The sequence below is a fragment of the Pollicipes pollicipes genome, unplaced genomic scaffold (genome assembly GCF_011947565.3).
Source record: "Pollicipes pollicipes isolate AB1234 unplaced genomic scaffold, Ppol_2.1 Scaffold_4219;HRSCAF=4965_pilon_pilon_pilon, whole genome shotgun sequence".
NCBI lineage: Eukaryota > Metazoa > Arthropoda > Thecostraca > Pollicipedomorpha > Pollicipedidae > Pollicipes > Pollicipes pollicipes.
The window spans coordinates 17,543,216-17,554,156 of NW_023596448.1; positions in this window are offsets into that span (position 1 = coordinate 17,543,216).

Consider the following 10,941-nt stretch of genomic DNA (forward strand, 5'->3'; position numbering starts at 1 on the left):
GAGTGTTGACGTGGAACGTCCATCTGACGTCCATCTCTATATTGCTGCTACGTCGATGACATCATTGTAGACGTGAATGGACATCAGCACCTGCTACAGCATAATAGCCAACTACAGCAAGCCTTGGCGCTAGACGTTTCCACCAAACCTAGCGTAAATAAAAACACCAAGCTTTCTTGACGTGCCTTTGGATGGAGCTACGCTGGCTTGCGACACCACTGTGCATCGCAAGCCAACAGATTGGAGCAGGTGCTTGAACGGCTCGAGCCACTGTCACGACAGACACGGAGATACTGTCGTGCAATCTTATGTGAATGGGACGATAAAACAGTGTCCATCATAGAGCCTTTTGCAGTTCGAGTTGTAGGCAGTAAAACAAATGTTGGCTACCGCATTCAACCTATCGACAAACACAGACGCGACGCAATCGCCAAACTTGTCCCAGCCCGTACCGCCAGAACTCCAGAAGGTGCAGTCCACAAACTGTACTACAACAACAGCGTGTGGCAGGCCTAAAACGCCGATGAAAATGTCATCCGATCAACCGTCAGGAAACGCTGTAAGTCAGCGTACCCGGGGACCGGTGGACGCTAATCGTACTTTACCAAAATCCTGGACACGTTCCCTAATCCCCAATTATGAGAAATGGCCCGACTCGCGACACATCTCTATCAAAGCAATCCAATGTAATAGACGGTTACAAGTGCCTCGCAGGGACTGCTTGCCACCGCCCGAACTGTAACTGCATTGGATTGACGACCGCGCGATTCGGCAGATGCATCACAATGCGAATCCAGAACAGCGGCCCAAAAAACACAAACGGAACCCTACCATGACTACCGAGTCATCAGGCAACGAATGGTGGATAGCACCACCAACGTAGACAGATGCCGCGATGCGGACGGCTGGATGTGCTCGAGGCCGTATATCACGCGACATGAACCCATCCATCGATAGGCAGGTCAGTGCGTGGGAAACCCTAACTCTTTACCAAGGGCTAGCTAGGGTTCCTGGCGGATATCCGTAGGCCCAACGCGGTCGACCAAGGATAAGACACAATACCAAATTTATGAACAGACGATTTAGCAGTTTTTCCTTTTAAGTGGTGCCCTGATTTTACCTAGCACGTCTCGTGTCATAGCAAAAATGAACAGAAGTACGCTGGCGTGTTGTAATTTGGCCTCCAAGCTACGATGTGTAGACCAGCCTATTTGGCAATCTTATCAATCATATGCTGAAATGAGCGCTGCTGACTATATTGTGTGGCAAATGTGATTTTAGTTAATGGCTTGTGCCTTGAGGATGTCACAGATTGACGAACATCGATAAACATAAGAAACGTGGCATGAATGTGATTCACTTGGATTGTTCTCGCGATGAGATTTGCTTTGATTCCAGCAAGTACAGCTTCAAAATCAAGCACTTAATGAGCTGGACTGATAGTACATCTGGAAGATAACAAACAACAAGCACACACCACACACACCCACACCACACACCACACACACACACACACACACACACACACACCACACACCACCACCACACACACACACACACACACCCACACCACACACACCACACACGCACACACCACCACACACACCACACACACACACACACACACCACACACAACACACAAACACACACACACCACACACACACCTCACACCACACACACACACACACACACCACACACACACACCACACACGCATGCACGCATATATTATATACATATATATATTATATATATAATATATTATATATATATATATAATATATATATATATAGAACACGACAATGTATTTAGCGTTGGGGGCGAAAAGCTTGTGATTTACCGGATATGATCGGCGACAAAAACGAACACCTTTGCAAGCTAATTGGTGACAACACTACGAAAATAAAAACAAATACAACAGAGTAGACCATATAACAACAGACCATCCTAGCGAGATGAAACTCAAGCTTAGTATTAGTCTGTACTCGTTAACGCTTGCGACACGAACATGTCAGTTTGCTAAGCGTGATCAGTTTTTCTGTGCGGTATTTAAAGCGTCGTGCCATTTGAGACAGACACTCGAATGCTGGCCATACGATTATGGATTGGGTTCAGTGCAAAGGTGAGGGCTGCTGTTGGTTGTGTTCATGTCGTAAGACGCTGACTGGCTAAAAGAAGTAGCTAATCGCAATTCTTTAAGGTGCTGTGCATCTTTTCTAAGGATCTACCATGGAGGGTGTCCCCATTAATCGCGCTAAAAAAAGCCCTGCAGATCTTGGGGAGTGTTGTTTTGTGGATACCTGAGATGTAGCTTCAGAGGTAAACGGTAGACGTTGGAGGGACACTTGCCAAGGTTCATCCGAGGCTTCCTGTTACCTGCGGGTACAGCGGCTTTGAGGTAAGAGGCTGATCATTGATGGTGTAGGCCTCTCGCACTGCCCGGTGCACCGCAGACTCAGCGCACTGATAGGTGGGCAGGCGTGAGATAAGCACTTCCATTTGTCATCATCTTGCATATAAAGCTAAATGAAGGTGCTAGAGATTTTAAAAAAAACTGCGTTTCCATCTGTGGATACCAATACTGCATGGGTTTTGCTGTTGTGGGATCGTGCTAGGAATGTAAGTTCTGTACCGGTAATGATTATTCAAAAAGTGAAGCTCGTACACGCTTCCAGCCCAGCTGATTGTGCGATGACGCTACAAAGCAAAGTGATAGGTGTAGAAAAAAGTTAGCTAAGCCCGCCTCCGTTGGCATTTACAATGCAGCTTAAAAAGTTTCTCTCTCCAGATTGACATACTTCGTTCTCAGCAGGGGTGTAGGGGTGTATATCTGAAGGAGGGGTGTAGTTTCCCAATATAAATTCTGAGTTGCTGAGCCCCAAAATTACGACATTCGAAAACAATGCATAAAAGTGAGAAATAAGAATATAAACTACTTTCAGTGGTTAGGAGGCACGATACCCCCAACTGAATGGGAAACAACACGTATCTAGGCTGGTTAGGTAAGTGCGCCTTTATATGATAACTTTGGTTGGTTTAGATTCAACCATCATTCAGTGTTTTACATGATTAGCAATGACATGTTCGTGCAAGTTAAGCTCCGAAAATGAAGATGTCTCACGACTATGCTGCAATGTCTTTCAGTTCTCTTTGTTTTTGTGCAGGGATGGATCCAGGATGGATCTTGAATCTTCTGATCGGCAAGTAAAGGCTATCCACTCTATCGAACTCAGCGAATGGTGGCTAGCATCCACTCCCCCCCGCCGCTGCTGCCTGGGCCCCAAATGCCAGGGTACACTCGGTTGCTCAGGGGCCATTCATATCGGTATCGGATTCTTTCCACTTGCTTCGAGGACCCCATACTGATACGGGGGCCCCACATAAGGTAACATTCCAAGGCACTCGGTGGTCAGAGGCCCTCTTCATTGACCTATGGCTCTTTCCTTTTCGGCTTATTGCTGAGTGCCCTTCACTTGTCAGAGCTCTCTCTGTTAACCTGCCAGGGCACTCTTGATGACACAGGGGCGTCAATTCATGCACACTGATCTTCAGCTAGTGTCCTTTGTTCAGGGGATCCTGTACTCCGGCCGGACCCTGTATGTTGACGTGCCGAGGTGCTCCGATCGTTGAAGGGTCCTGCCACACTGGTGTTAGGTTCTTTTCGCTTGTTATGAGGACCCCTCACTGTTCATTGGAGCTTCTTTGTTGGCCTGTCATGGCAGTTTCGATTGCTCAGTTGCCGTACTTACCGGTCTTGGGTTTTTCCATAGGAGGGCCTACGCCATGGAAGGGGACCTAAATCTTTATCATTCTTATTGGGGCCTGACTTCTAACCGACTGATGACTGAAGTTGCGGCTATGGCGATTAGGCCGATGAATTCGTTGTTGTCACTGTCGAACATGATTTTACACGCCGCCGACGTCGTGCATCTTATTTCCAATGTTGATTGAATTTGTGACGATTATTATGCCCGTACGTCACGTTCTGATATATTTTTAAGGACTGGATATTCTGTATTCCCTTGCAACAGACAAAGCAAAAACTCTGTACTAGTCCTCAGCCATCAGCTGATCTCATCAACTACCCGTCTAACCGTGTATAAGCTATGAATCAATGTGATGCTTGATTATGATGGCATTTTGCAGCCGATTTAGGTGTGTGCTGCCATATTTTCTTCGAAATACTTAGCCTTAAAATGACAGAATCCACCATGACCCAACGAAGATGAACAAGCCCCATGTATTTGCATACAAAGCACGTCTAGTTTTCTAGGGCCGTGCGCAGTAAGCTTGGTTACCGTACACGAACTGCATACATAATAATATTAAAACGTAATGGCCAGAATACGAGGATTTTTGGTGGATACAGCCCTGAAGTCTAAGGAGCCCACAAGGTAAGAGGACTTCTCCAGTTGCACATGTGTGTTTAATTGTACATGTGTGGAGACTTAGTTTTCGTTAAGTTTGCTGCTTCCGATCACTCCGATATGGTGTCGTGTTAGTTCTAGCCGGTGCTTTGGCCGCATCGCGCATAGCGTTTAATAATGATGCATGGGTATATATATATATATATATATATATATATATATATATATATATATATGCTTTCATGACAACAGACACACGAAGCTCGAACAAATTGCACGGTATATAACTGGTGACTGACTCTTCTATATATCTGGCTCTTTATTTCATTTCGGCGCCTTAAGCACTTTAAATCCGAGCATAAAACGCGACCCAACCAATAATAAGCTTTTCATTGTATAGCATTCACTGCCGTTTTGACTCGGCAACAACAAACAATTATTTAGCCGTGCAGAAGATATTAGTACCCACGCACTGTGAATAACACAATCAACGCAGCAAATCACAACATTGCATGCCAACCACCCAATACCCGCGCCATTCATCAGTGTCTTGTTCCTTGTCTAAGTGATTCTGATCTAAATGATTCTGAAATGATCTTGTGATGCTACTCCAAAGAGATAATTCAGTAGTTTGATTCGTTTCTTTGTTTAGAAGTCGTTTATGGTCATGAGTGAGTAATGCATCCAGAATATTGAGTTTCATTGTTTTGTGTGTAGATGATAAAGTTGCAGTGTTTTGTGTAAGCGCTCGGCGCGCGAGGACTGTATTGTGGTCGGGCTGTACGTGATTCCTTGGTGCTCCTTCCGTGAGGTGCTCTGTGAGACGTCGCGACAAAAATGTTGTAGTTACACCATTGTAGCATACGGAGCCTTGCAGCAACACCTGGCAGCGGTCAACAGACGGGTGGAAATGACCATGTATCAAAATCCGTACTTTCCAACGCTTTATGAAGTCAATGGGTATCCGTGTAAAAGGTCTCCCGTTACCGGATGTTTCACTAGCGCAATTTTAGATTGGTAGTCAGGAAGGATTACGGGAAGGCGCAATGGGATGGCGCAATGACGTAATCTCTCTTGCTCGTAATACTGCAGCTGCTGAACCCGTTCAGAGCATCAACTGGTCATTCAACTTAATTGCACCGGTAAAACGTTCCGGTTAGCAGCTGAAGGCATTACGTCCCATATTGGAGTCCCCAGCGGCTTTTAGTCTGGTGATAGTTCACAGGACCGTACGGAGACCCTCAGAAGATGCATCGCGACCGGTCCCCTGCTCGATGCGGCTGGCCCTCTAACTGAGACATCCAGCAACAGATCGGCGCCTTGGCTGATGCCAGCAGACCCTTTACTGGCATACGAAGTCGAATAATTGGTATCGAGACACTAATTCACCTTATCGGTCCCTGGTTGAAATGGTGCAGGGTATCCCTCGTCCGGTTCTGGTGTCCCTAGCTGGCACAGGCCTCTCCACTGTCTCATTGTACATGAGAAACCCTTTTTGTCATTTCTCATGAATCCCTTCATTGCCAGGAGGGCCCAGACCAGCACAATGAGCTCTTTGACATACGGGGCCCATCATCGTCCCTATTCAGCAAATGTTCTCGTGGATGGGGCTCATTGCCGGCACATGGTCTCTTGCTACGGACTGTGGTTAATGACCAGCAATGTGGGTCCTTTATTGTTTCAGGTGTCCCGACAAATGTAGGATGCCTTCTAATTGGCATTTAGAGATACTGGCCTTGTCTCTGCTCGGGAAACAGCCCTTAGGCCACATCATAGCACGGAACGGGCTGTTCGATATGGCTGTTCTCAGTCAGTCGTTTCAAATAGAGAAACAGTCGCACGGGTCTCCGATCAGTGCTAGAGCTACTCTTACATTTTAGGGTCCGGCCTTCAGGCTGTGATCCCTCCATACGACTTCTGGCCTGCCCTTCGGACCCTTGAATCGGGGCTCTTGATCTTCGGCCCCAAGGGACCAAAAAAGGACCTTCGGAACCCATGGGACCCTTGGAGGCTTAGGGGAAGGTGGGGGAGTCGTGCTTAATTCGGTTCCCCGGGAAAATAAAGCTTTAGGAGTCATTTTAAGTACCCCTGGAATCTTGCATCGCCTTCAAGTGAATGTATGGGCCGATTGGAGTGTTGCATTTTAAATTGAGGGTTCATAAAAGTAAATGTTATGACTCCCCCGCAATCAAGGTTCTTGCTGCCTTTTCACCGAAGGAGCCGAACCAGGATTTCAACAGTGTAAGCCAGGGCAATTATGGTGCCCCTGTATTCCGGTGCCCCTTGAAAGGAAAATTTTGGGTCACCTTCAGTTGTTCTTTCAATTGCCCACATGCATTAGGTGCCTCAAGGAAAAAAAATGCAACGGTGGTCCGAAAGAAAGATGTCGCTTGGCCGAATGGGTCGATGAAGGATTTCGTTAATGGAAAGGCACGGACATTGTGATGACGCGTTGTAAAGCCCTAATGACAACGGAGGCTGTTGGTGCCTGTTTCCTTGAACAGAATGCCCCTTCCCTGAACGGTCCGATTAAGAATTTTTCCAAAGTGAAAGGCACACCGATCGTAATGCCGTTGGATTTTGGTGCCCTTTTAAATTATGGTTGTGGGCTTTGTAAATAGCCCGCTTTGATTTAGTTTTCTTTGGCAATCTAGATGATGTCGCCCCGCAAGGACGGTTTTTGTGCCTCCTTGCCTATGGGTCCGATCCATGATTTTATCAGGGCGGAACGCTCAACATAGTTGAGCTTATGGGTTGGTCGAGTTATGTTGTTTGGTATCGGTATGGGTTGAGTTAATGGGTTAATACTTGAGCCGGAATGAACGTCTCTTTAAGAACAAACGGTTAGGGCCCGTTCTGTTACTCTTTGGAGCTGGGTGCTTCTTGAAAATAAAGGCTACGTTGCCCCGAAATAAAGGATTTGGTGCTCCCTCACCACATGGGCCGACGCAGGTTTTCGCTGAGACCACGGCACGAACGTCGTGGTGCCCCTGCAATTTGGTGTCTCGTAAAAATGTAGGTTACGTGGTTCCGAAACGAAGGCATTGCTGCCCCTTTGCGATGAGATTTGTTACCTCCTCAGGGCGTCCAAACCTCCCTGGGCCCAAGGGGGAGGGGAATAACCACACGACCCCTCCCCTCTGGACCCGCCCCTGCCTTGTGGTGCCTCAGGAAGTATGTGCATCTGGAAAATAAAAGCTAAGATACCCGGTAATGAAGTTTTTTAGTGCTCTATCGTGGAACAGGAAGATCGAGAATTTTGCAAGGGTAAAAGGCATAGATATTGTGATGTCCATGGATTTTGAACGTTGTTTAAAATCAGAGCTTTGGGAAATTTGAATTGCCCATTTAGATGGAGGGGCCCTTAAAAATAAAGGTCATGGTAGCGCAAAATGAAAGTTACGGCGCTCCAAACTGACCATTTCTGTGTCCCCTAGCCCAAGGGGCCTACCACCCTAGCCCCTACCCTGACGAAATCCTGGATTGGATTTCGTCAGGGCAGGAGGCACAACACTGCTGCATTCCTGAAATTTGGTGCATTCAGAAAATGAAGGATTTGGGCCGGTTATGGTGTACCCGGATTTCAGTGCCTATCGAAAATAGATATTTGTGGTAATTTGTGGCGCCCGCGAACTTTTGAGGCCTTTTAAAAACAAAGGATATATGGATACAAAAGGATGATTTTGCTGCTCCTTCCTTCACCATGATGTTTTGTTTCCCTCTCACTCCAAGAGACAGGGAGCATAACCCCGTCCAACCCTCACCCTCTATCACCCTGGATCTGCCATTGGTCAAGGTCGGTTGACAAGATACACCTCATCGCCTCATCACCTCAAAGCGTAGCCCGTTATTTCTTCCTAATTTGTCATTCGGCTCCTCGCGTACGCCTCATTTATGTCATTTTGGTGTGGATCTGAATATATACAGTGTTGTGTTTGTGACTGCAAACCCAACTCTTTGTTCCGAAAAGTGTTGTTTGTACATGTTACGTAGCTGGCGCCTCCTTTGCACGAGACATGTGCACTTGGCCATGCTGCCTCTCTCTCCTCTCGCACGCAGGCTCTAAGCGCATGTTTCCTTCAAGTCAGCAGATACCCACCAGCGGCTCAGGTACGCACGCGAACAGGTACGCACGCTGTGTTGCTACATACGGCCCGCTGCTAGACGCCCATTGGATACTGCATCGCTCATCCCGTTTCAAGAGCATTTGCAATATGCACCGTTGAAAGTGCCCTTGCCCCCCCCCCCCCCCGAGCACACGGTTTTCCTACGCCCATTACTGAAACGAACTTTGCATATTAAAAACTATAGTTATCACATCCATAATATATATATATATATATATATATATATATAAACCTGCATCGTGGTTGTATTTCCCTTGGCCTTATTCGAAGCCTGGTTCACTAACTTCTGACTTACGCGGTTACGGCCATCGGTTGCCCTGGCCGATCAGCTGATCGTTTACGCCATGTTCATTCGCGCCAGCCTGCCTGTTGCCAAGCGCGCGTGAAGTTCCGCGCGTGTATGAAAATGTTCTAACGGCATTCATAATTGGTCGGACGGGGACGTTTCCCGCTTTGAGTTTCTCAGGCGCTGTAGTCGTCTAGCACCGAACCATAGACAGATTGCGACATGTCGCGTGGGAGTTGGTTTTCGGAGGTGGGCTCAGTGTGAGATGGAACAAGAAGCAATTGAATATGGAAGTAAGAAAACATTCTTGCCTCACATGGTTGCATTGTCGACAAAACAAGGTTCATCTTTTCACGAAACATCATTGCCGATATCCAAAGCAGCGATAAGATAATGTGTAAGACAGTGAGAGTACGTACTTACACATGCGTACAACAGAATGCATGCAGAAGGGATATTACCATCAACCACATATTTCTAAGCATGACATGGTATGAATTCACACATTCACACTAATTCTGGTCACACATATATCCCATTATATAACTCCGTTCACAACTAGGCATGATATTACGGAGACCAGAAAAAAATGTGACAAGAAACACAAATACACGGTATGCTGTCATGTTAGCCGAGACATGCATCATAGAAAAAGACCTGCCTACGCCGGAAATGACGGAAAATGAACTTAAATGGCAGAACCTGCCGCCACCCTACTGCCCACCAGCCACGCATCCGCTAAATACCGACAATAACATGATGCTCCGACATTTGTCTCGGTGTTCCTATATGCGATCGGCTGTTTGTCGCCTAACGCCTACACTTTTGTATCTCCCACTTAAAGAACATCTGTAACATGCTCCACACACTGGGCTGCCGTGACCGCACTGTGTGCTCCTACATCCATTATTAAAGGCATGGCGAAACGATGAAAGGAGCTGAACATTTATATATAAAACTATTATGATCGTATTCAAATTACGTACCCGTATCTTTGTCATATTTCCTTCGGTCTTATGCGATCATTGCAGTTCGTCTTACGCGATAACAGCGATCGGTTGCCTTGGTCGATCATCTTATCGTTCGCGCCATTTTCATTCGCGCCAACCTGCCTGTCGCCAATCGCGTGCGAACAGTCTGGCGCGTCAATGAGATGCTCTCGTTGTTCGTACGTGGAAAGTTTCGCGAGTATCGGAACTTTTCGGCGCCAGCCCATGGACAGAACACAACTTGTTGCGAGAGACTTGGTCTTTTGAGACGGGGTCAGCGTGAGGTCAAGTTAGGGGCAAGCAATTATGGAAGGAAGCCAAATTTGCTTCCTGTTTGGCCCGCTATGGCTTCAGCCATTAGCAAAATGAGCAAAACAATTTGCAGAACACTATTAGCAAAACGTTTATTACTCGCCATGGTAGGCTGTGATAATGACGCGTGTTTTGATACCAACACATGTTCCTAGATTTTCTGGTTTCGGAGCAGCGGCAGTTTGGGATGAGCACTCGACGGCGATCTATGGCTGGCTCAGGCGGCGGGCGGCAAGATAATCGTACTACAGAATGTAGTCAGAATTGTGCGAGACACATGCCAATTTAAGGCTCGTGTCACCGAAGTGCTTGTTCTTGTAAACGTAAAATAAAGCTACAAAGTGCGGTTTTCTGTAAAATTCGACCTTTTGACCTGTCAACAACATAAAACTAGGATCAATCGTGAAATCGTGTTCAGAACAACATACTGCTGTTCTCGGTAACGTCTATGTTTAAAAGCTTGGAAACGCCGGATGAGGGTCGCATCAACTCCCTCTCCCCCTATCAATCCGAGTTATGCAAAACGGCGGACCGGGGCGATGGTTAAGACATACAGCGAGTATAGGTACTTACCATACGTACAACGCACATGCAGGAAGGGTAATACTATCAGCGACATATTCCTTAGCGTAACAATACAAGAATCCACACTTTTGCACTCCGATCTGTGGGTGCCAAAGCTCTCCCGTTATGTCACTCTGGTCATAATTCGGCCAGATATTCCGGAGGCTAGACAATCTTGAAAGAAACAGAAAATTGCACGATATGCTGTCATTTTCACCGAAAGGGTCATCTAAATAACTTGTCACTGTCAATCACGGAAACATATGTGATGCATGTGAGCATTGGGCGTGGCAA